Source organism: Eutrema salsugineum, unplaced genomic scaffold, assembly GCF_000478725.1.
Source record: "Eutrema salsugineum unplaced genomic scaffold, Eutsalg1_0 scaffold_7, whole genome shotgun sequence".
Lineage (NCBI taxonomy): Eukaryota > Viridiplantae > Streptophyta > Magnoliopsida > Brassicales > Brassicaceae > Eutrema > Eutrema salsugineum.
The window spans coordinates 6,187,454-6,188,683 of record NW_006256486.1 but is presented as its reverse complement, the minus strand read 5'-3'; positions in this window follow the sequence as shown (position 1 = coordinate 6,188,683).

Below are 1,230 nucleotides of genomic sequence, written 5' to 3'. Positions count from 1 at the left end.
GTTAAGGTAGAGGGACTTTCCATCGAGTTTCCTACTGTGTTTAGAGGAGGAAGGGATGGAGAGCAAGAATAAGAGAAATGGGGGGGGAGAGATGGAGAGCGAGGGATGGAAAGAGATAAAGGGGGGGAGAGAGAGAGTGATAGAGATAGATAGATAGATAGAGAATGATTGGGTGGAAAAGATGGAGTGATAGAAAACGAGGAGTATAAGGAGAAATAAAGGTGAAAGAAGATGAAAAAATTAAAGAAAAGACGACAAATAAGAAAAACCAAAAAGTAAAACAGAGAAAAAAGAAGAAGATAAAAAAAATTATTGTGTTTCTCTTAGTTCAGTTTGTTACTGAGTTTGGTACACTTATTTACTATTGCATTTTGGATCTTTAACTGTGGATCATATTTAGTTTTTAGGGTTTGCTTTATATTTATAATGTATGTCTCAAATGGTTATTTCTATTTTATTTGGTTTACAACATAATATTTTGTTTTATATTTTTAAATAATAATTCTTTTTTAGGTGCTCTTACGATTTGTTTTAGATTATTTGTTCTGTTTCAAAATTTCTTACAAATGATGTGATTTTTCTTGTAAGATAGATGCATTATTCTCACCAAATTAAACATTTACAAGCAAACTAATTTATAACTACATTTTTATACAGTTACAAAAAAGTGTTGAAAAAGATTGTATATATTGCAATATCTCTGCTGATCAGAAACTCCTTAATCATGATCAGAGAGCTCATTGACAATAAGTTTTATATATACATTTAAAAAGAAAAAGTATTCTCTAATGATTTTAATACCACATAATTAGTTCGACAAGATTCTGAAACTCTGCGGTCCGAGCAGGGCGTGGGCAAACCAACTAGTTAGATTTTGAAAACAAGAAAAAATAAAATCTAAAAACAAAAGCAGAAGAAAAAGAAAGAACATTACAAACTGTCCTACCGATCAGCAAGACAAATTTCATTTTTTATAATGTTTATGTAAACTAGAAAGAAAAATAAATTCAAAGTTGACCGAAAGATATAAATGGTCATATGCATTCCCGATTTTTCTTCTTTATTTGTACATTTTAAATTTACATACTAAATGATGGATTTTGTTGTAAAGACTAAAATACGAGTTTTAGTTGAAAAAATCTATCGAGAAGTGATTTTAATTTAAAATTTCTCATTTTAGGTGATACATAGTAATAAGGATTATTATGCCATTACATGAGTCATCTGAAA